This window comes from Podarcis melisellensis (assembly GCF_964234715.1).
Source record: "Podarcis melisellensis genome assembly, chromosome: 10".
Taxonomy (NCBI): domain Eukaryota; kingdom Metazoa; phylum Chordata; class Lepidosauria; order Squamata; family Lacertidae; genus Podarcis; species Podarcis melisellensis.
Window position 1 is genome coordinate 75,160,130 of NC_138542.1, and position 24,487 is coordinate 75,184,616.

A 24,487-nucleotide genomic window follows, 5' to 3' on the forward strand; every position below is an offset into this window, starting at 1 on the left:
CGGCGGCGGCGCGGCTCCTCCATCCAGTCTGCCGCTGACCTGCATTGACGTCATTGCGTCATTAGGTTTCCCCTGGAAACACGGAGGGGCTAAAAATAGCAAGCCGCCGCCGCTTCGGTCCGGGAGAGCGGCGCCGGCCGCGCGAGGAGCCCGTCCGGCCCGCGGGCCACGGCAGGAGCCCAGCAGCAGCGGTAAAGGGCCCCGGGGCCCGCGGGGCTGGAGAGAGGCTGGCCGTCGAAAGGCGCCCTCTCCCTCCTTTGCTCGCGCCCTGGGGGCCGGGTGGGAAGGGTCCTGGGCCTCCCCAGGTCTCTAGACTGGGGGTGGGGGTGGCACGCGCGCCCTACTGCCTGGACCCAGGTAACTCCGACACCAACCCAACTCCAGCCCTTCTCCCTGGAGGACCCGAGCCCACCAAAGCGCTCTTCTTCCCGACGGCGCAGGAGGGCTGGGTCCCCCCCCCCCACAAGCGAAACGAAGCTGCCGCCCAGCCCAGAGGCCTTTTCCTCCTTCCTTGCCGCTGCCGCGCCGTCGGGGATTTGCCCGGGTTAAGCGCCCAGCCTTTGGGCGAGCGCTCCCCCCTTTCATCTCCTGCTCGCTCCCTTGGCACACTGTCTGGGCATCTGTGTATATGGGGCGGGAAGGGGGTTTCTTGCCTGCCTCCCCCTCCCCACTCAGGTGTTTGCTGAGCAAAAAGAAAGAAAGAAAAATGACGAATAAAAAGTGCAGCGGTGCTAAAAATAGACGGGACGAGCTTGGTTTAGCAGCCCGTCGGGGGAGGGCGAGGTCCCGTGAAGCCAGGAGGCGCTGCCGGGCTTTCCCAGCTGCAAGAGAGGGTACCCACACCAAGGAAGGTGCGGACGCTGCCAAGGTGGGCTTGTTCCTGGTGTCTCTTGGATGCGGAGGGGGGGCAACAGAGTTCGCTGGGCTCAGCATACTGCGGGTGGATTGGAGCCTCTGCTGCACCGGCGGAAGATGCAAACGAGCGTGAAATTTGCATACAGTTTGTGCCTTAGGCAAGTTTTTGCCCTTTTTTGCTGGTGGGGGTTGTTGTTGTTGAGTCGTTTAGTCGTGTCCGCCCCTGGACCAGAGCATGCCAGCCACTCCTGTCTTCCACTTCCTCCCACAGTTTGGTCAAACTCATGCTGGTAGCTTCGAGAACACTGTCCAACCATCTCGTCCTCTGTCACCCCCTTCTCCTTGTGCCCTCCATCTTTCCCAACATCAGGGTCTTCTCCAGGGAGTCTTCTCTTCTCATGAGGTGGCCAAAGTATTGGAGCCTCATCTTCAGGATCCGTCCTTCCAGTGAGCACTCAGGGCTGATTTCCTTCAGAATGGATAGGTTTGATCTTCTTACAGTCCATGGGACTCTCCAGAGTCTCCTCCAGCACCAGAATTCAAAACCATCAATTCTTCGACGATCAGCCTTCTTTATGGTCCAGCTCTCACTTCCACACATCACTACTGGTGGGGGTAGAGGGTCCCAAAATTAACTGGGCATCACTCATAAATGAAAAGGTGCCTGACAGCCAAGTTGTCAAGAGAAAAGGCTCACCCTGTAGAATTTCTGTCTGCCATATAGCCTGATGGCCATGCTCTCCTCCATCGCCAAGCAAACCAGGCAAAGAATTATAGAATTGTAGAGTTGGGATTTCAGATATCAAAAGGGCTGCCCCCGTGGAAGGAGGAGCAAGCGAGGTTTCTGCTCCTCTCGAGGGCAGGACCCGAACCAATGGATTCAAATGATAGGAAAGGAGATTGCGACTAAACATTAGGAAGAACTTTCTGATGGTAGGAACTGCTTGACAGTGGGCCAGACTCTCTATTGGTGGTGGGCTCACCATTGCTGAACGTTTCTAGCCAGAGGTTGGACGGCTCTTTAGCTGTGATTTCTGCATTGCAGGGGGTCAGTCTGAATGACTCTTGGGGTCCCTTCCAACCCTACAATTCCAGGATTAGTTTCCTCACATTAAACTCCAGTTCACTGAAGTTCAGTGCATGCTTCATAGTTGCCTGAAATGCACGTGCCTCATCTTAACACAGTTCCTGTTTCTTTATCAGCTGGTTTGAGGGAAAAGGCATCACCAAACAGGAATATTTCTCCTGAAGCTGCAGGGATACGTATGGATTGTGGTTAACCTCAAATGCCAGGTGTGGAAGCACACAGGAGCTGGAAGAAGGAGGAATGTGTACACAGCCCTCGGCTGTGGTGCTTTTACTCTCTGTGAGCACAACAGCAGCCCCAAAGCCAGGACATTCTGTGTGTTTCCAGGGTCCTTGTAGGCATGACAGCTTGTATTGGTAGTTTAAATTAGTTTCTTAGTTTCAGACACTTTTAAACTAGCGTATTGTTAATGCGTTTCTTATGAAAGTATGTGTTTCAATTTAGCTTAACAGCTTTTTAATGAATGTGCCCCTTTTGACGCAGTGAAATTGCTTGAGATTTTCTGTTATTGTCTTTGCCAATCATTAGGGGGTCAAATGCTGGAGTTTGTTCAGGCAGGCAAAAGTTCCTAAAAGGGATGTTAGGGTTTCATGAGAGGGCAGGAGGCTTTCATGCAAGCTGCACACTTCGCAAGACATGTTAATTGGCTGCTTCATAACTGATGCATCATTGTACCTGTCTGTCTTAAGTGGGGAGGACTCCCTTAGGAGCAAAGAGTCTGTTCACCTTGAAGTCTCTCTCTCTCCCTCTCCCCTCCCTCTCAGTGGCATAGCTAGCTGCAGCGTGCACACACTGCAGCCAGGGCCGGGGCAAGCGAGCCACATGGAGCCTCTCCACAGCCTCCCCCTCAGGTATAGGGCAGGTGAGGCGGTGGGCAGACGCAAGCCCCACACTGCTCAAAAAAGCAGCATGGAGCTTGCAGGCAGTCCGCCTGCCTCCTGCCCCTCAGGAGAGACACGTGGCTCAGGCACGCAGCAAGTGTGGTGCCCAGTGCCCCCCACCTCAGCTACTGGCGTAGGAAGGGGGGGTGCAGTGGGTGCGGCAGTTTATTATTATCTTTTAAGTGTTGTGAGCCCAATTTTAATTAAAAAAAAACCCACAGACATAGTTTTGCCATTTTTTCACCCCCCTCAGTGATGACATCTGGGGCGGCCCTCACCCCCCTTCCTACGCCACTGCTCCCTCCCACTCCTTTATACCTTTTCCAGGAAAAACTGACAACCCCAACCACACCTGACCCCCCCCCCAAGTCTTTTGCTTTCTTCCCTAGAGCTTTGTCCTCAGACTTGTTGCATTCATAGTTGTACCTGGCAGTGCCATTCATTCAGGGCATAAGAGCTCCTTCCTTCTCGGACTGTGGAGTCAGAGCCCAGCCACCGTGGTTCATAGCCATCCATAGACTTATCCATGCATTTGTCTAATCCTCTTTTCAAGCCATCCAGGTTGGTGGTCATCACTCCCTCCTGTGGGAGTGAGTTCCATAGGTTAACCGTGCGCTGAATGAACAAGTCGTTTCTTCTATCTGTCCTGATCTTCCAAACAAGGAAGATTCCCCACACCTTGAGCTGATCCTCTCCTTTCCATAAAATAGCCCAAATACTGCCCACTTTGAAGGCAGGGGGCAGGTGGTGGGAACTAGACTGGTGACTTAAATGAGAAATAAAGGATGCCCTGCATGAAGAAGTACAGTGGTACCTCAGGTTAAGAACTTAATTCATTCTGGAGGACTGTTCTTAACCTGAAACTGTTCTTAACCTGAGGTTCCACTTTAGCTAATGGGGCTTCCCGCTGCAGCCATCGCACCACAATTTCTGTTCTCATCCTGAAGCAGAGTTCTTAATCTGAGGTACTATTTCTGGGTTAGTGAAGTCTTTAACCTGAAGCGTCTGTAACCCGAGGTACCACTGTCCTTCCTTGAATTTGCAGGATGGGGTTGCCCAGCAGGGAGCTAAAGTTGACTGAAGGCTTTCGTAGGCTGACAAGACCCACAACGTGGCCGCCTCTGGGTTGTGAGAGGACTCTTGCCTGATTTTGCAGCCTTTGGCTTCTGCAAGGCTGAGAAGATGAAGGAGATGCAGGGGCCTCATCCTCTTGAGTCTTAAGGGCTGCATCCTCCAGCTGAGAAGCCCTTGAATAGCTGCTGGTGGCCCCACCCTGGAAGAAGTGGCCTGAGCCCCATCCTGACAGTCTCCCTCTGTGTGCTGCAAGGTCCTCAAGTGGTGGTGGGGGGGTCACCATCCAGTCAAATATATTGCTTTAGAGTCTGGGAAGTGAAGGAGAAATGAAGGAGGAAGCATGCAAAATTCCCGTTAACCGAACAAGGAAGTTAAGCAGTCCAATACAGAAGGAGTCACAAGGAACAAGGAAGGGCATAGTCCTCCTGGATTACCAGTAGGTCAAAGGCTCATCTAGTCCATCACCCTCTTTCTCATAGTGGCCAGTCGGATGCTGAAGGAAAGCCCACAAACAGGGCCGTCTTACCCATAGGTGCTTGGGGGGCGCGGCACCCAGGTGCCAGGCTTTCAGGGGCACCAGGTTGAGAGTCTAGGGCCCGAGAGTTGAGTCCGTGGTAGAGCCCGCCAATCGGTCAGAGCATCACGGTGGGCTCTTCTGCTCTGGGCGGCTCTGGGCCAAGAATTCGGGGGCAACTGAGCCAATGAGATGCTGAGGCGGCCAGGCAGCTCCGCCCTCCTGCACGCCTGGGACTGGTCAACCGGGGGGGCGCCAGGCGGATCTTTGCCCCCTGGTGCCGCATATGCTTAAGACAGCCCTGCCCACAAGCAGGACCTGAGGGCAGCAGCATTCAGGGCAGAGGGAAAAAGTCCTTCTTCACACAGCGCAGATTTAAACTATGGAACTCACTGCCACAGGAGCAGTGATGGCCACCAACTTGGATGGCTTCAAAAGAGGATTCACCAAATTTGAGCAGGAGGAGAGGGCTATTGAGGGCTCCTAGCCAGGAGGGCTCTGCTCTGACTCTACAGTGGTGTGGGAATTTTCCGGGATGCAGGAGAGGATATATTGTTTGATTATAGCCTTTTCAACTTGTGTTAACAAGTTGACAATTTAGCAGAGTAACATTCCCCTTTTTAAACTCACAGTGGATGCGTTTGCTCAGGCTCGCTAAAGCCTCTATAATAACTGTTCTGGTATTTTCCCGTTATTTTCTCATAAAAGATAAGACATGACATAGTCTTCTATAAAAGTATAAAAAAGAGTTTACTCACATTCTGTTCACAATTGGATCCCAGAAGGCAGACTTAGCTTAGAAAAGTAACATACACCTGGAAACTATCCCATAAGGAGACTGTCCTCTCTTGGCTGGGGGCCAAGAGAGCATCTTTGGCTAAGCAGATGTTGCTTCTTTGATGTATGTAGTCACAGAGAGAGAGATGGCTGCCCTGCCCTGTGCTTTTGTCATTACCTGCACAGGTGAGGCCATGCCCACCTCTAGTCACATGCAGAGGAAGTCTGTCCCAGCCCAAAAGGAAACAGGAAGTTGACCTGCTGGCTGGACAAACATTCCTCCCCATGTGTAAGCATGTTCACTCTAGGAATGTTGTCCTTGACTGCTCTTGCGTTTCACATCCCACAAATGGAAGCAGCAACGCTTCTGCCTACCAGTTGCTGGAAACCAATGGGGGGTTGGGGTGCAGAAAGGGCTCTTGTGCTCCAGTCCTGCTTTTGGGTTTCCACAGTCATCTGCTTGGCCATTGTGGACTCAGGATGCTGGATTAGGCAGGCCATTGGCCTCATCCAGCAGGCTCTTCTTCACTGTGATACAGGGCTAGGCGATATATTGATATATAATCCAAAATGGATTCGAAGTTTATACAATGGTACCTTGGTTCTCAAACGCCTTGGTTCCCATACACCGAAAACCCAGAAGTAAGTGTTCCGGTTTTCAAATGTTTTTGAGGTTGTTGGCTATTGTTTCCAGGGGTCCTGCACCAATCAGAAGCAGTGCCTTGGTTTCGGAACATTTCAGAAGTCAAACGGACTTCCGTAACGGGTTAAGTTTGAGAACCAAGGTACCACTGTATTTGGTGCTTTTGTTTTTGCTATTTATTTTGCGTTTTTGTTTTTGAGGCTTTTTCGTTTAATTTCTTGTGTGACTGTGTGGAACCCAGTTCAGCTACTGATTGATTGATTGTGTGACTGTGAAGATGGATAAAAGCCCCCCATCCAAACAATTACTATCATCAGTTCAAGTAAGAAAAATAATAATTTGGATCAGTGGTCTCATTAGATAGTAAAATTCATGTTAAATTTCTGTTTTAGGGGTTGTTTTTAAAAGTCTGGAACGGATTAATCCATTTTGCATTGCTTTCTATGGGAAAACTTGCCTTGGTTTTGGAACACTTTGGTTTTGGAGCGGACTTCCAGTTTGAGAACCAAGGTACCACTGTATCATGATATCAGGTTCATTATTTTTGACCTGATGATATATCACAAATCACTATGTGTATGTGTGTTTGTGTGTGTGTGTGTGTGTGCTATGCAAAAATGACAATGTGGGAGAAACCTTGAAGCCAGCCAATGCTTCTCTTGATTCCTGCAGTCCCTCTTAGCTCTTCCACCTCAGCTCTCCCTGGCCTCATGCAGGGGCAGCGAATCACAAGAGCAGGTGCAGGCAAAAATTGCAATGTGGGAATAACTGTGAAGGCAGCCAATGCCTCGAGAGAGCTCCATCCATATTTAAGACATCGCGATCTATCAGTACATCGCAATGTTTTGTTGTTGTTGTTTAGTCGTGTCTGACTCTTCGTGACCTCCTGGACCAGAGCACACCAGGCACTCCTGTCTTCCACTGCCTCCCGCAGTTTGGTCAAACTCAAGTTAGTAGCTTCGAGAACACTGTCCCACCATCTCGTCCTCTGTCGTCCCCTTCTCCTTGTGCCCTCCATCTTTCCCAACATCAGGGTCTTTTCCAGGGAGTCTTCTCTTCTCATGAGGTGGCCAAAGTCTTGGAGCCTCAGCTTCAGGATCTGTCCCTCCAGTGAGCACTCAGGGCTGATTTCCTTCCGAATGGAAAGGTTGGATCTTCTTGCAGTCCATGGGACTCTCAAGAGTGTCCTCCAGCACCAGAATTCAAAAGCATCAATCCTTCGGCAGTCGGCCTTCGTTATGGTCCAGCTGTCACTTCCATACATCACTACTTGGAAAACTGTAGCTTTCACTATACGGACCTTTGTCGGCAAGGTGATGTCTCTGCCTTTTAAAACGCAATGTTTAGCTGGTGATGTATCACAGATATCGTCCAGTCCTAACAGGGATCTGTTTGACCACTGTGAGAACTGGATGTTGGCCAAAGGGGCCATTGCCTTAATCTGCTCTTCTTCTGCTCTAGCCTTCTCCAACATGGTGCCCTCCAGGTGTTTGGGGCTACAACTCTAGCCAACCCTAGCACCATATGGCTGTGGTGGCCAGACAAAACTTTTGGAGGACACCAGCCTGGGGAAGGATGCTCCAGCCTTTCCTCACGAGGAAGACACTCCAGGCCCCCCTTTAATTTTACTGGCATTTCCTGCTCCTTCCCCAGTTCTACAATGTTCTTTTGGAGACTCAACCGATGTGCATTTGGATAAGGGCACCATAGTATAACTGGCAGGCATGATTTCAAGGAGAGAGCCGGTGTGGTTTAGTGGTTAAGAGCGGTAGTTTCGTAATCTGGTGAACCGGGTTCGTGTCTCTGCTCCTCCACCTGCAGCTGCTGGGTGACCTTGGGCCAGTCCCACTTCTCTGAAGTCTCTCAGCCCCACTCACCCCACAGAGTGTTTGTTGTGGGGGAGGAAGGGAAGGGAGAATGTTAGCTGCTTTGAGACTCCCTAGGGTAGTGATAAAGCGGGATATCAAATCCAAACTCCTCCTCCTCCTTATGATTAAGCAGCACTGAGTTGCATTTTAGCTCACTTGGTAGAGCCTGAGATTCTAAATCTCAAGGTTGCAGGCTTGAGACCCACACTGCGCAAAAGATTCCTGCAATGCAGAAGGTTGGACTAGAGACTCTCGTGTTCCCTTCCAACTCTACAAATCTATGATTCTAAAAGAGCAAGTGTGGTCACACTAGGATCTGGGAGACCAGGATTCAATTTGTTGGATGGATGTTTTATAGGCAGGATAGAATATATTTTACCATTTACTATTACTGTACTATTATTGTTGGTGCTGACCTTAAAAGCCCTAAATGGCCCCTGCCCAGTAGACCTGAAGGAGCATCTCCATCCCCATTGTTCTGCCCAGACACTGAGGTCCAGCTCTGAGGGCCTTCTGGCAGTTCCCTCCCTGCAAGAAGTGAGGCTACAGGGAACCAGGCAGAGGGCCTTCTCGGTGGTGGTGCCCACCCTGTGGAATACCCTCCCATCAGATGTCAAGGAAATAAACAACTATCTGACTTTTTAGAAGACATCTGAAGGCAGCCCTGTTTAGGGAAGTTTTTAATGTTTGATGCTTTATTATGTTTTATATTTTCTGTAAGCTGCCCAGACTGGCTGGGGAAACCCAGCCAGATGGACGGGGTATATTACTACTACTACTACTACTACTACTACTACTACTACTACTCATGTATGTGAGCAGGACATTTTAACTTAAAACAATTAGCAAAGTTTAAAACACCACCCCTTGCAGCATTAAAGTGGAAACTTTGAGACTTGGCTGTGTAGCCTTATTGCAATTTATCCTGACTGTGGTAACAGACTAGATTTCCCCCTTTCCCCTCTTAATTAAAATAATCCTGCAACAGACTGTAGATTAAGCATAAAAATATTGTTTACTTACACAAAAGTCTTGCGCTTGATTCAAAAATGGAGTCTTCCCCTTGAGTAGAGACTAGGCTGCTAGCTTCAGAAGGCTGGTGGAAGAGAGAGCTAAGTTCTGAGGCAGGAGAAAGCAGGAAAGATTAAACCCTTTTCTCTTTTTCCCACCAGATAAGTCGAGGGAAGGGAAGTGTCCTTATTTAGCAAAACATGCAAAGTTATTTTGGCTGCAAATTCCCACACAAATTCCCCCATTTGGACATGAGGCTCACATGGTGACCTTGGGCCAGTCACCCTCTCTCAGCTAGGGTGAGGGGTTAGGTTTAGGGGTTAGGGGTTAAAGTTAGGGGTAGGGTTAGGGTTAGGGTTAGGGTTAAGGTTAAGGTTAAGGTTAAGGTTAGGGTTAGGGTTAGGGTTAGGGTTTAGGGTTAGGGTTAGGGTTAGGGTTAGGGGTAGGGATTGGGATTGGGTTTTGAGTTAGGGTTGGGTTTTGGGTTAGAATTGGGTTATAATAGAATCATAGAGTTGGAAGAGACCCCAAGGGCCATCGAGTCCAACCCCCTGCCAAGCAGGAAACACCATCAGAGCACTCCGGACATATGGTTGTCAAGCCTCTGCTTAAAGACCTCCAAAGAAGGAGACTCCACCACACTCATTGGCAGCAAATTATGGGTTATGGATTAGGGTTTAGGGTTTGTGTAGGAATAATATGGGGAGAGGGAGAACCATGCACACAACCTTGAGGTGGGTTATAAATACGATAATTAATCAGTTAATTCAAGCATTTCTATACCACCCTTTCTGAAAATACCAGGCAAGTGTACAGTAATATAATAACAATTTAAAAAACAAAAAGTATAAAACAAACATTCAAATGACTGGCTCCTCAAAGAAAATGCTAAGCAGCTGCAGAGGCCTGTCAGCCTGAATCTTATATAGAACTTGCACCATTTCTTCTGATAACGTTCTTACGATTCCTATAAATATGCAATTAATATTGTTTTGCAAAGTGGAGTGTTGATGGGACTGATAACGTCTCAGGCACCTCGTTTCTTATTGCAGGAGAAGACTTTGAACATTCCTCATTACGTGCCACCAGAAGTGTGCAAGCCCCCCCCCCCCCCCGTCTCTCTGGCTAGAGCCATTTAGTCAGGCTGGGGCTCTTCGCAAGGAGGACCCCCCTCAACCATTGTTGCTCCTTTTCTAATTTGGTTCATTAGGGATTCTATAGATTTTATCAACCCGCCTGAAGGCATAAAACAGATTGATGAAGATTATATTCTAGTTAATTTGGATGTTAATGCTCTCTCCACAAGCGTCCCCCACAGAACCAGGCATTCCTCGTTGCCGAGGACAATTTAAATAAGAGACCCAATTTACCCTGTGTTGGCTTTGATGGAAATTGTGTTAAGTAAAAAGGACTTCTCCTTTCATACAAAGTAAGTTCTGTTGGGAAATTTACGGGAGAGCTGTGAAGAACTCCGTGGCCCCCAAAATAGCCAATTGGTTTAAGACGTTGTGGGTTGGTGGGGTGGGGGGTGGGGAGACAGTCTGGATGATGCCCCAAGTCCCTCCCAGCTCTTGGGGTCCTGTACCCAGCGAGGTTATAATCTAAGAGAGGATTCTGTACCTGAACTAGACAGACAAGTTTCTTTGCAAGACAATGGCCATAGCTACTCAATTGTCTTCATCGCCATCCCAAAAGAATGAGCTCAGTTGCAAGAGCTACAACAAAGTGAGGGGGCCTTTCCTGCACCCCCTCACCCAGCTGTAGGTAGGAGAACAATTGCCAGAGAGTTGTGTGTGAGATGAGCTGGAAGCCAACTGGAATCTTCCAACATGACCAGGTACTGTAAGGGTTAGGCTCTGCACATACAGGGAGATTGGTGAAATACTTGATTTAAGTAAGCATTCTCAAGGATTCTAGTTGGACAAAGAGCTGGTGAGGTGCTAGGCTGGCAGAAGGTGGGTTGCCTAGAGAATAAACAGCCAATATGATGATTTTCCCCCCTATATGGGGTGTGTGCTGCTGCTGGAAACTCTCTCACAGACTCTTTTGGACTCTGTCCAGTGATGCGTTACTGAATAAAAAGTCTAATTGGGAATCCGGTTTGAGCCTCCATACTGAACCCTCAAAGCAAGTCCCCCCCCCCCCAGGTAAGAGGCTGCCCAGGTATCTAAAGCTGCGTCACCACCACAGAGAAGGCCCTGCAGTGATTAATCCCCCTGCAAAGGAAGCAAGACTTGGAGCAGGATGGGAGAAGATTCCCTGGGGACAAACTGGTCACGAGATCTCAGGAACACACTGGCCACTGAGGCAGATGTTCTGAAGGCATCAGGACCTGCTACACGTAGCTGTCAAAAGATGGGCTTAGGGACCAATGAGCCGCCGAAGTCTCCAGACGTGCCCCTAAGTCCCTTGGAATGTCATAATTATTTTTGCTTCCTTATTGTAATAGGGAAGTTGTCCCGGCTTGTACAAATTGGTCTGCAGCCCAATGCACTTTATGGACTATCAGGGAAAAGCAAGGACGGGGAATTTATTGTCCTTGAAGGCAGAAGAGCTGTAGCCAGGTAAATGTGCATTAACTGAGCTGCTGGAGCCTTAATTTTGATTCAGCTGGAAGGAGAAGGCGGTGGGGGGAGAGAGCAAAAGAGCACCGTGACTTAAGCATCTGCAAATGATCTGTGTCAGATAGGCTAATAGGGAAAGCCAAGGGTATTTGAAATGCATTGCAAAGCGTGCCTTGCTAAAACTGCAAGAGGTCTGGAGGTGATTGTCTAGCCAGCCTGTCTTTAGGAAGAAATCCAGGCTCTGAACCAGCTACGTGCCCTGCAGGACAAGGAGGTGCCCGACTCTCCCTGGGGGCAGGGGGCATGGCCAGGTGCTATTTTGATTCCATTACAGAGGGCTGGACTAGATGACCCTCGGGGTCCCTTCCAGCTTCTCTAATCAATGGGTGACATTTCTATCACACGTTTCCCCCAAGGAGCTCAAGGTGACGGCGTCATTCCCCTGCTCCCCCTTTCATCCTCACAACAACCAGGGGAGGTGGGTTAAACCACCTCTGCCTTCATTTTCTTGTCTCCATCATAGAATTGCAGAGTTGAAGGGGCTCCTCTCCGAGTTCAGCGACAGCGGCAGCAGCACAGGCAGGGGAAATAGGGACATTCTGGGGTCAAATCAGAAGCCAGGGTGGCTTTCATACTTCCGGGACTGTCCCTGGAAAATAGGGACACTTGGAGGGTATGTAGCCACAGCCGCTCCCTTAACAGCTGTTGATGACAACACACACTTCATGGCATTGGTAAGCCAACTAGCACAGGAAGTATGATTTAGAAAGGAATCCCTCTATCCCAGTTCAAGCCAGAGGTGACTGAATTGAAACTCTTTACTCTTTTGTTGTTGTTGTTGTTTAGTCGTGTCCGCCTCTTCGTGACCCCCTGGACCAGAGCACGCCAGGCACTCCTGTCTTCCACCGCCTCCCGCAGTTTAGTCAAACTCATGCTGGTAGCTTCAAGAACATTGTCCCACCATCTCGTCCTCTGTTGTCCCCTTCTCCTTGTGCCCTCCATCTTTCCCAACATCAGGGTCTTTTCCAGGGAGTCTTCTCTTCTCATGAGGTGGCCAAAGTCTTGGAGCCTCAGCTTCAGGATCTGTCCTTCCAGTGAGCACTCAGGGCTGATTTCCTTCAGAATGGAGAGGTTGGATCTTCTTGCAGTCCATGGGACTCTCAAGAGTCTCCTCCAGCACCATAATTCAAAAGTATCCATTCTTTGGTGATCAGCCTTCGTTATGGTCCAGCTCTCACTTCCATACATCTTTACTCTTTACGCCTTGCAATTCAGGAGTTTGCTGTCACCCTTTGAGGGTTATTTGTTGAAAGGCGGCTACTTCATACCCAGCTCAAAGGTCCTTGTGGACTGATTTCTGTGACGCTTTGGGGAAAGAGAGAGTCTCTGAGCATGTGCTGAGTGCCTCCCTACCCCTGAGCCCCCCAGTCTTGCAGGGGGCTGGGATCCAGAGCATTGCTTGTTCTCTTTGCTCTCCTTGAAAGCGTCTGAGGATGGGCTCTGGCGCAAAGGGGAGCAAGCCTGCTAACAACTCCCGGCCTGGCTGCATCTCTCGGGGGCAGTGGCTTGCCGCAGGCCCTCTCAGAGCCTTGTAATGAAGCCGCCTGTCAGTGCTGCTCCCACCGTTGGATAATGACAGAGTAAGCCCGGGATCTGCAGCAGCAGCAGCCAGAGAGAAGAGGCGAGCTCAGCGCTGCTGACTAAGCCAGGGGAGCAGAGGTCAGCCAGTAATTACTTTGGGGTCTATTATCTGCAATTTCTGTAATCTGTACCAGCAAGCAGTACACTGGCAATAAAGGAGAAGGTGGCCGGCCTCTCCCTCCTGCCTCCGGCAAAGAAGGCTGCGGCGCCTGAGACTCTTCAGTTTTGAGGCGACAAGATGGAGGTCTGTCGAATGATCCACGCCCAGGAGAACGTGGATGGAGAAAAGTCTGGACTTCCTCTCTTAGTGTAAGAATTCATGGTTCAGCTTAGTTTTTATGTTTGTCTCACAAAGTCCTACCGTGTTTTGTGGGTTATATGGCGGCATGCGTGGGACATGTCAGAACATTGCACCATGTGCGCACATCCTCAGTGGCCTGGAGGGCCTTCCATCAGCTTTGGCTGGTGGCCCAGCTACACCCAGGGACAGCCTAACTACTGTTGTCTAGGCTCTGGTAACCTCAAGGTTAGACTACTGCAATGCGTTATATGTAGGGCTGCCCCTGGAGACAGTTCAGAAACTTCAGCTGTTGCAGATTTCAGTGGCCAGGTTGCTCACCAGAACAAGACAGTTTGAGAATCTTACACCAATCCTGATCTGGCCGCACTGGCGACCAATTAGTTTCTGGGCCCAATTCAAAGTGCTGGTTTTGACCTATAAAGCCTTAAATGGCTCAGGAACGCCTCTTTCCATATGAACCTACCCGGACCCTAATACCATCTCCTGAGGCCCTCCTTCATGTGTCTCCTCCTCGAGAGGTCCAGAGGTGGCAACACGAGAACAGGGCCCTCTCTGCAGTGGCGCCCTGTCTGTGAAATGCTCTCCCCAAGGAAATTTGCCTGGCGCCTTCATTATACACCTTTATGAACCAGGCAAAAATATTCCTTTTTAACCAGGTTGATTTGATTGACATCCTATGTCCTTTTAAAATGTGGCTCTTTTGGGGGATTGTTATTGGGTTGTTGTTTTTATTTTGATTAGATAGATATATGCCAGTATTCAATAAATTAAATAAAATGATGTGTGTGCATGGTGTCAGCATGGCGTGTGCATGCTGACGTCACTTGAACGCGGTACCGACCCCCTCAGTTGTGGACCCTCTGCTGAACAGACAAACATGAGGAAGGAAGGATAATGTCTAATAAATATATCCTCTCCTAGCATCTGTTCACATCCCAACAAATAAACCTCATTTAGGGTTCCCCTGGGAGACTCTTCCAAGAATACAGTTCTATGATTATGTGACCTTGGAGGGTGTTAGGAAAGATACTTCCTTGCAGGTTCTTAGTTGTTGTTGTTGAGTCCTTTAGTCGTGTCCGATTCTTCATGACCCCCTGGACCAGAGGACGCCAGGCCCTCCTGTCTTCCACTGCCTCCCTCATGCTGGTAGCTTCGAGAACACTGTCCCACCATCTCGTACTCTGTCGTCCCCTTCTCCTTGTGCCCTCCATCTTTCCCAACATCAGGGTCTTTTCTAGGGAGTCTTCTCTTCTCATGAGGGGGCCAAAGTCTTGGAGCCTCAGCTTCAGGATCTGTCCTTCCAGTGAGCACTCAGGGCTGATTTCCTTCAGAATGGAGAGGTTGGATCTTCTTGCAGTCCATGGGACTCTCAGGAGTCTCCTCCAGCACCAGAATTCAAAAGCATCTATTCTTCGGCAATCAGCCTTCTTTATGGTCCAGCTCTCACTTTCATACATCGCTACTGGGAAAACCAGAGCTTGAACTATATGGACCTTTGTCGGCAAAGTGATGTCTCTGCTTTTTAAGATGCTGTTTGTGTTTGGCATTGCTTTTCTCCCAAGAAGCAGGCATCTTTTAATTTCGTGGCTGCTGCCACCATCTGCAGTGATCATGGAGCCCAAGAAAGTAAAATCTCTCACTGCCTCCATTTCTTCCCCTTCTATTTGCCAGGAGGTGATGGGACCAGTGGCCATGATCTTCGTGTTTTTTTTGATGTTGAGCTTCAGACCATATTTTGCGCTCTCCTCTTTCACCCTCATTCAAAGGTTCTTTAATTCCTCCTCACTTTCTTAAGCAGGTTCTTAAGCAGAGGTTGAGTGCCCACCTGCCAGTGATGTGCTGTGATTCCTGCATTGCAGGGGGCTGGACTAGATGGCCCTCAGGGGTCCCTTCCAGCTCTACAATTCTTTGACTGGAGGGCCTCTTTCCGGAGATTCGCCAAGGCCCCCTTTCGCAGGAGGCTGAGCGAGCACTGCAGCGGCGATCACTTTCAAACATGCAGCTTCGCGTAAATTGCAAATCGGGTGTGGTTTGAAGTGGCTTTTCAAATATTGTTCCGCTAATTTGTAAGCTGGGGAGGGGGGGCGCTGCGCATCTGGGGGGGGGGTCTGCATATCAAAAGGAGCCTCTCCCTTCGAAGCGGAGCCTGCCGTCTGTTCCCTCTGAATGTGTCAGCTGTCGCTTAAACTGCACGATCTCCTTCGGAGCAGGTGGGACCCTCCTTGATTTGGAGCTCGGATGGAGACGCCGCGTGCAAGATCCGGGGAGCCGCGAGGAAGCTGCGCGGCGACTTTCTTCTCCGCGAGACCCTAATTTCTGCAGCTGTTAAGTGGAAGGAAATGTTAATTGCCGCCATTGTGCATTGTTCGCCTTTCATCTCCGCGTGTTTGTTGTGTGCAAACAGGCTAAATATAGCTCTAATTGTTCTGTCAATTAATTGCTTCATCTGAGAGGCACCTGCGCCGACTCTCGCCGGGCTCCGTCTGCTCTCTCGAAATTCCTCGGGAGGGACTCCCTCTGTCAGCTTGCCTGGGCTGGGCGAGGCTGCAAAGGGGGGGGGCGCAGCGAGGCTGGCACGGAGCCCCAATGCGCGGCGAGTGGGGTTTGTGGGCTCCCCGAAGGACTAACCCAACTGTCTTTCAGGGCTCCTCCAGACTGGGGGCAGAGGTGTCGTTCCCGGTATCCCCACGGGTGTATTCTGCAAAGAATCGCTGACCTAGGGAGGGTGCAAATTAAAAAAACAACAACAACATTCCAGTAGCACCTTGGAGACCAACTAAGTTTGCTCTTGGTATGAGCTTCGTGTGCATGCACACTTCTTCAGATACACTGAAACAGAAGTCACCAGACCCTTATACAGTGGTACCTCGGGTTACATATGCTTCAGGTTACATACACTTCAGGTTACAGACTCCGCTAACCCAGAAATAGTACCTCGGGTTAAGAACTTTGCTTCAGGATGAGAACAGAAATCGTGCTCCTGCGGCACGGCAGCAGCAGGAGGCCCCATTAGCTAAAGTGGTGCTTCAGGTTAAGAACAGTTTCAAGTTAAGAACGGACCTCCGGAACAAATTAAGTACTTAACCCGAGGTACCATTGTATATAGTGAGAGGGTGGGGAGGGGTATTACTCAGCAGGGTGGTGGGAATGGGTGATTGGCTGATAGCTTTTAGCCATCTCACCCCTTGCTTTTTCCTGTAAGACCAATTGCAGTCGTTAACAGTTGTCAACAGGTTTAGCACACCTATCAGCCAATCACCCATTCCCACCACCCTTCTGAGTAATACCCCTCCCCACCCTCTCACTATATATCAGGGTCTGGTGACTTCTGTTTCAGTGTATCTGAAGAAGCGTGCATGTACACGAAAGCTTATACCAGTAACAAACCAGAATTTTTAAAAAATTTGTTTTGACTACAGCAGACCAACATGGCTACCTACCTGTAACTAGAGATGGTGCGTTAGCGGTAGGTTCACACTTGACCCTTGGCACATAATGGAATCATAATAACCCAAGAAGAGCCTGCCGGATCAGGCCCAGTGGCCCATCTAGTCCAGCGGTGGCCAACCAAATGACTAGTATTATGGGAAACCAGGAAGCAGGATTAGAGCACAAGAGCCCTGTAGAAGCTGGTATTCCAAAGCTTTGCTGCCTTGAGCAACTGAGGCAGAGCAGAGCATTCGTGGCTCTTAGATAGCCGTATCCCTCCTGTGGGAAGGAGTTCCACAGGTTAATTCTGTGCTGCGTGAAGAAGGACTTTCTTTTATTCTTCCAAAATTCGGCTTCATTGGATGCCTGCAAATTCTGGCGTGACATGAGAGGGAGGAAAAGCTTTCTCCACCCGCTCTCTCCGCGCAAGACATAATTCTATTCACCTCCGTTGTGTCGCCTCTTCCTCACCTTTTCTCTAAACTAAAAAGTCCCCCAATGTTGCAGTGGAGTCTTTGCAGGGGAGTCGCTCCATAGACTTAGAGATTTGGAAGGTGTCATTTTAGTCCAACAGCTTGCAGTGATTCCGCTTTATTAGTTGCCCTGAGATGCTTCCTCAAAATCACGGCATCGTTGCCATCGGGAGGGGCGTAACAAAAGTGGGACAAGCCCCCCCCCCCGAAACATTTGTGCAAGAGCTGGCGTGAGAGCCGCTCGTTGGTGCAAGAGCTTGAACGGCTCTTGCCATCTCCTTCGTTGGATGTTTTTAAATGGAGGTCAAATGGATGCTTTAGCTGCAATTTCTGCATTGCAGGGAGCTGGACTAGATGGTGCTTTAGGGTCCCTGTGATGGTACAACCCTCTGCCAGGGGATCCCTTCATCTTTGTACCGGGTTGGGATGCCTGAGGGAGCGTTGAGCATGTGAGCTTGGAAGAGGCTGCCCCCCAGCAGGACCCCGGATCTCTGGGGCTTAACCTGATATAGATCTGGCCGAGATAAATGTTCGCCTGGACCGTGAAATGGCCGCAGGAGATTGAATTGGACACCAGTGAAGGCTGAGGTAGAAAAGGAATTAAATTTGCAGCAACAGAACCCACAAAATCACAACATAACACTATCAGCTGTGGGAAATCACCAGCTACAGCTCCAGTTTCCAAGCACCGGCAGAAATGGAACGCAAAATCCAGTAAACCTGCCGAGAGCGTGTCACTCTGCCTTGCCTTAGAAGGATGAGGGAAGACGGTCAGAAGAAGCTTGGCTCCCCTGGTCAGACTAAAGGCCCGTCTTGTCTAGCATCCCCAGTGACCAACGAGGCAGAGGAGAAGCCAGGGTGGGGATCTAACTGGGGGCCTTTGCACCTGCCACAGAGACACAGGCCTCAGACTCTGGCCTCCCCTGAGCCTTCAGCCAGTCACCCTGGTTCCTCAATAAGTGGTCAGAGCTGAGCTGGGAACTGAGGAATCTGCCTTACACCGAGTCAGCCCATTGGTCCATTGAACCCAGTATTGTCTGCACTGACTGGCAGCAGACAGGAGCCTCTCCCAGCTCTGCTTTGAGATTCAACTGACATGCAACAGTGTGCCAAGGAGCCTTGCGCCCACACTCCCTGAACTCTCGCATCTTGGCCAGAAGACAGGGTTTCCCCCTGACCTTTTGGAGATATGGAGGTAATGTTCTGCTTGTGCTGAGGCACACCTCGCACCTGGCATGCAACAGTGTGCCAAGGAGCCTTGCGCCCACGCTCCCTGAACTCCTGCCTCTTGGCTAGCAAGCAGGGTTTTTCCCCTGGCCGTTTGTCCTCTCACAGATTTGGTTACTAGACATAACGCTTGGCTGGAGCATGATGCAGATGTAATCAAGTATCAGGGAACATTTTAGGGAAACACCTGCTAACACGTGTATTCGCTAATGCTGGAAATGTGCTTAGATGGAAATGCGTCATGTTCAGAGTGGTTTCACTACTGTTTCCAGTTGTTGACTTCTGCTAACAAAAGGGGCATCTGCTTGCCAGCTTGCTCACGCACAGCTCACCTGCACCCAACCTCCCATCGTCCCCCATTATTCCTCCACTTATCAGTTAAAAAAACCAAATCTTTAAAACCCTTTAAGGTGCTACTGGAAGAAAAAAAAATTGTTTTGACTATGGCAGACCAACCTATCTGTATCTTTAAAACCCTGAAAGGGTAAGATCTGCTTTTAAACTAAAAGCAGATGAAAACTCGCATCCACTTTCTAAGCACCTGGGCAGGCTCTTCTACACAAGAATGTTTCTGGCAGGCACTGAGAAGAGTACAGCCAAGGCTGCTGCCTGGTGTCCACAGGCAGGGAGTTCCAGAGATGCTGCCACACTTTAAAAGACTGAGTTTTTACCATTTTGGAATGGGTATGACGCCTGGCACCTGTAACAGCCCCAGTTCTGTTGATGAAATCAGTTCGAGGGGGCACCTGTGGGGCAAGCTGATGTTGCAGGTAAACAAGGTGGGCTTGAAGCTGGGGCCTTCTACATGCAAGCAGATACTCTGCCACAGAGCCAAGGTTCTTCCGTAGATCGCAGGGTAGAGACCGATTAGCAGCCCTCTATTAGCAGCCATGCAGTCGAAATACAGTGGCTATTTTGGGTGCCATTGGCCATGTGGAAGAGAGCAGGCCATGGCGGGTCCATCAAGGGCAGAAGAAGCCAGACAGATGTCCCAAGGAAGCCCATGAGCACAAAGTAGAGGTAAAGGTCAAGGGACCCCTGACCATTAGGTCCAGTCATGGCCGACTCTGGGGTTGCGGCGCTCATCTCGCTTTATTGCCCGAGGGAGCCGGTGTACAGCTTCCGGGTCATGTGGCCAGCAGGACTAAGCGGCTTCTGGCGAACCAGAGCAGCGCATGGAAACGCTGTTTACCTTCCCACCGGAGCAATACCTATTTATCTACTTGCACTGGTCTGCTTTCGAACTGTTAGGTTGGCAGGAGCAGGGACCAAGCAACAGGAGCTCACCCCGTCGTGGGGATTTGAACCGCCAACCTTCTGATCGGCAAGTCCTAGGCTCTGTGGTTTAACCCACAGCGCCACCCACATCCTTGAGCACAAAGTAGCATATACCAAAATGTGTGGCTTTCTGGCATGACTCCCCCCAAGTGTTCATTCCCCACTGAGCATTCCCAGCATTCAACGTGGGTCTCTATCTGGATGGACCAGGCAACCTCCTGGGTTCCTAGCTGGAAGGACCAAAGCTCAGCCAAAGGACACCTGCTCTGCATGCAGAAGGTTTAATTCCCAGAATCTTCAGGGAGAGGCTCCCTGCCTGGAACCCTGGAGAGCTGATGCTGGCTGTCAGAGTAGACAATACTGAGCTAGATGAATCCCTGCTGACTGGGCTCAGGATAAGGCAGCTGCTTCCTCTGTCCCTTCTTCCGTGTCTTGCCTCTCAGTTTCTGGTTTCGAGTGAGATGGATGGTGCTTTTATCTTTATGATGCTGCCATACAAAGTTAACATTTGCCTTTCTTTCTGCAGGCCACCTTGAGGTATTCTGATAAGGCAACATAACAATTCAATAAAAAATTGTTTTTGACTGATTTAAGAGCCTGCGTGCTTCCTGGGAAACTCAAATGCTTGCCTCCTCAGAGCTGGTCCAAGAATTGAGCTCATTTCCCTGGTGTTCTTCCTGATGTTAAATTGGAATGTTCTTTTGAAGCCATTGGTCCGAGTCCTGCCCTCCGGAGCAGAAGAAAGCAAGCTTGCTCCATCACCCATGGGACAGCCCATGAGATATGTGAAGATGGCTGTCCTTTCTTCTCCAGGCTAAACCTGCCCAGCTCCTTCAACTGTTCCTCATCAGGCTTGGTCTCCAGATCCTTGACCATCTTGGCTGCCCTCCTCTGCACACCTTCCAGCTTGTCAACATCCTTCTTAAATTGTGGTGCCCAGAGTTGGACAAAGGGCTCCCGGTGGGACCTGTCCAGTTCCCATCAGCTCCAACCAGCATGTTCAACAGTCAGGGCTGATGGCTGGCCCTGCAGAGGCTATCTCCTCCATCAGGTCCCCGTCCTCCCCACGGCCGAGCTGGAGTGGCTCTCTGCCTGAGTGGGGCAGACACTTCCAAGGGCTTCACCAGTTGTCGTTTCCAGGAGCCCATTCATCCTACGTGTCTTTAATCACATCAAGAGCTGAAACAGACGGCAGGCTTAAATGATATACCATTAATGAAAGGCGTTAATTACCAGACACTGATTCCTTTGTATGTAATTTGAGCACCATGCAATAATTTAGTGCCGAAAGTTGCCAATTGAATGTAATTTATTTCCATTTAGTTTTTAATTCTAGTCAATCTATTCCACGTTTCCCCTTCCTGCTATTGGTGGGTGAGTCGCTGGGCTGTTCCTTCCTCCTGTCTCCAGCTCCTGCGCAACAGAGGCAGAGCCTCACTGACTGCCCATCCCATAAGGCGGCAGAGGCTGCCCACTGCCCTCGGCCAAGCGCCATCATCCTGGTCCCTGTCTGTGGAGGAGGCTGGAGGCCTCTGGGTTCACCCCTCTTTCCCACGGACTCCTATTACATCTGACATTAGAGGGCTGTGTGTCCTCCTCATTTGGGTGGATGTCCTGAATCCGACCTTCAGCCAAATGAGTCTGGCTTTGCCTTTCAGAAAAGATTTCCCAGTTCCTGAAGTGGGAGTTTCCTGCCCTCTGCAAGTTTGCAGGCAAATCTAAGAAAGCATCTGCAGGATCAGGCCAGGGGCCCATCTAGTTCAGCCTGCTGTTCTCACAGGGACCAACCAGACACCCTAAGGGCGCCCACAAGCAGGATTCACACACAAGAGCCCCCCCTCCCCCTGGGGTTTCTAGCAACTGAGATTCAGAATTGCTGCTTCCAGTTGTGAACTGCTGAACTGAAATACGCTGAAAAACACTCTTGCTGTATGTAGGTTTTATTTTATTTGTCTTTTATCTTCTATTTTGGAAATGTACATCCAGTTTTACCCCCTTTAACTTATTTGGGGGCCCCCAAGAGAGTGTGGCCCTAAGCTATAGCTTGTTTAGCTTATACGTAAATCCGGCACTGGATACATCCCACAATGAGAGAGGGAGAAAAGTGTTTTTCCATCCTCTTTCTCCCCGTCAGGTATACTCTTAATAAACTTTGATCATGTTGCCCCTTACTTGCCTCCAAACTCAAAAAACCCCAAGTGCTACAACCTGTCCTCACAGGGCAGTTTCTCCGTCCCCCTGACCATTCTGGCTGCCCTCTTCTGAGCCTTTTGCAACTCTGCCTTACCCTTTCCGAGGTGAGGTGGCCAGAACCGCACACAGAACTCCAAATGTGCTTGTGCAATCATGATGCCAGCAGTTTTATTGTCAATTTGCATTCAGCAGGAGATCTGGCTTCCCCATGCCCCCCACAGCCTAGTCCTGGGGTGTGGAGTTCAGTGGATTGATCTGGACAGAACACAGTTCTACGAAGCCAGAGAACCTTCTCTCAGATGCTTGCCCATAGAAGAAAGCCCTCTTGTCTCCATCAGAGGCTATTGTCCCTTTGGGTCATCCCTCGGAGGAGCCACTGGGGTGGGGGCTACTGCCATGCGCTCTCTGTGGGGCTGCCTTTGAAGGTGACCCGGAATCTACAACTAATCCAGAATGCAGCAGCTAGACTGGTGACTGGGAGCAGTCACTGGGACCACGTAACACCCGTCTTGAAAAACCTACATTGGCTCCCAGGACGTTTCCAAGCACAATTCAAAGGGCTGGTGCTGACCTTTAAAGCCCTAAATGGCCTCAGCCTAGTATATCTGAAAGAGCATTTCCACCCCCATCGTTCTGCCTGGACACTGAGGTCCAGCTCCGAGGGCCTTCTGGCGGTTCCCTCCCTGCAAGAAGTGAGGTTGCAGGGAACCAGGCAGGGGGCCTTCTCCATGGTGGCACCTGCCCTGTGGAACGCCCTCCATTCAGATGTCAAGGAAATAAACAACTATCTAACTTTTAGAAGACATCTGAAGGCAGCCCTGCTTAGGGAAGTTTTTAATGTTTGATCTTTTATTATGTTTTTAATGCAGTATTCTGTTGGGAGCCACCCAGAGTGGCTGGGGGAAACCCAGCCAGATGGGAGGGGTATTATTATTATTATTATTATTATTATTATTATTATTGATGTTTAGCCCATCAGGTAAGTAGGATGAAGTCAGCAGTTTCAGGGGACCATCTTTGCTATGGGAGATTTTGGAGTGATCTGAGTTTGAGCCTGGGTGAGAGCCAGGAGGCTGAGAGGCATTCAGTAGGGAGGGGGTTAGAAAGAGAAGGAGTTAACATCAGTATTCAATTACAGTACCAGTAAAAGTGTGTGTCTTATTAGCGCTGCATTAATCTGTACACATATTGTTGATTTTATCATAAATATTTCTGCTTTTTTAATTGGATGCACACTGCTTAGAGATATTTCCTGTATTAGGCAGTATAGAAATGGTCTTTATTTATTGTCATAATCCTGCTTCTTTAGTAAAAAGAATCTCCAGAAAGCATGCAAATTGAACAACAACCCATAATGATAGAGAATCACAATTCAAAACATTCCAAATCCTTCGAACCTGAAAATAGCCAGTTTGCAAAACAGCCCAGCATAATCCTCAAACCCCAAGTGGAACAAGGATACCAAAACCGTTTTCTGCAATCCAAACAGACATAAGGAGTGCCTTCTGCATCCGGCCAGTGGCCTGATCTAGTCCAGCATCCTGTTCTCACAGTGGCCAAACAGATGCTGCTTCTGGAAAACCAGCGATCAGGATTCGAACACAGGACCACTCACCCATCCTGTGGTTTCCAGCAACTGGCATCCAGCAACATTGCTGCTTCCAGCTGTGGAGGCAGAGCAGAGAAACCCTGGCTAGCTGCCTTCAATAGCCCTCTCCTCCCCCATGAATTTGTCCAATCCTCTTTTTAAGCCATCCCTGTTGGTGGTCCCCAGTGTGCCCTGCAGCGGGGAGTTCCACAGTTTTAAGAAGGACTTTTTCTCTGTCCTGAATCTTCAGCTTCTCTGGGTGTCCACAAACCCATAAAGGCCACTGCAAGGAGCGCGCGGACACACATGGAGTCGAAGTCCACAAATGTGGGGGTGGGAGCCCCCCAGCGCCAGTCCTTCCTTCTCTTTGGCCTGTAGATAGATGCTCTTGCCCCGGCTAGAGGCAGGAGGGACTTTTCCCTGGGAAAAGGAAGTGCTTGGAAGTGACAGGATTAATTGGACGGGGAGCGCTCAGCAGAGGTATGCCTTGAATTTTTTTTTGCTAACCGCGCTTTAATGACAGGTGGCTTGGTCCTTCAGCCTGGGATGCTGCGCACATGTCTTGCTTGAGAGCATGCTGATCTCTCGAGAGACTTGCTAATCATTGGCTTCTGAGCTGGCTGCATCCTGGCTGCTTACGCCTGCAATTTAATTCTAATATGTAAGCTGAAAGCTGACTACTGTGCGCTCCAAACCAGGATATAAACGGGTGCCAGAAATTAATCTGCCTTCCTCCATGCTGAATCACTCGGATAAAAGCTGAGGGTGCTGGATCCAAGCGGCAGGGAGCCTCTGACCACAGGCTCCTCTGCATGCCCATCCTTCACTGGGGGGAGGGGAGCCTGTCGTGGTGGCTTCTGGGCCGCCGGTTCGGCCCCCAGATTCTGAGGGCCCAGATTCACCCCCTTCCTGCTCTTTCCTCTGGCTTTCTGGCTGGTCTGAAGGCCAGCAGGTGGCGCATTTCCCTCTGAAATATCGGAATCCCGCACGGATCCTGCTTCTGCCTTCAATGGCCCCTTTTGCTGGCATGTTGGGGGGGGGGGTCGAGGACTTCAGATGTGAAAAATGAACACTCCTGGGAGG

The 24,487-nt window shown here is 50.0% G+C and overlaps 1 long non-coding RNA gene across 1 annotated transcript; it reads left to right on the forward strand.

Annotated features, from left to right (window-relative positions):
• Positions 1 to 10,652: 10,652 nt before the first annotated feature.
• LOC309379420 lies at positions 10,653 to 15,649 on the forward strand. Its single transcript, XR_014172491.1, has 2 exons — positions 10,653 to 11,274; positions 15,427 to 15,649. It is a non-coding gene; the product is annotated as an uncharacterized lncRNA (long non-coding RNA).
• The last annotated feature ends 8,838 nt before the right edge of the window (positions 15,650 to 24,487 follow it).